The 300-nt window shown below is 50.7% G+C and overlaps 1 protein-coding gene across 1 annotated transcript in view; it reads right to left on the minus strand.

Moving 5' to 3' along the window:
- Window positions 1–300, minus strand: part of LOC119592912 (glyoxylate/hydroxypyruvate reductase A-like) — an 11,821-nt gene that overhangs the window by 5,706 nt on the left and 5,815 nt on the right. The gene's annotated exons all lie outside the window — the stretch shown is intronic.

Here is a 300-nt window from a genome sequence, read left to right on the forward strand (position 1 = left end):
TCCTTTCATCCCCGTATCTCTCCTATAAAAATTATCTCTCTCTCAACCTTAACATGAAATCCCAGCTGATTAACCACCAAAGAAAACCATCCCCCCCTTCATTTTGCAGCCCCCCCCTCAACCCCTTCCCTCTTACCCCCCCCCCCTCCACCAACCCCGACTCCCTTCCCCACCAAAGACCTCTCCCTAACATCCCCCTGACCTTTAATGGGTCAAAAAAGTGCCGAGGGTTGACTTCATTTTTCGAAACTCATGAGGGGGAATCTGCCTCCCCTATGGAACAACCTCAACACACACACA

The sequence above is a fragment of the Penaeus monodon genome, chromosome 31 (genome assembly GCF_015228065.2).
Source record: "Penaeus monodon isolate SGIC_2016 chromosome 31, NSTDA_Pmon_1, whole genome shotgun sequence".
Taxonomy (NCBI): Eukaryota; Metazoa; Arthropoda; class Malacostraca; order Decapoda; family Penaeidae; genus Penaeus; species Penaeus monodon.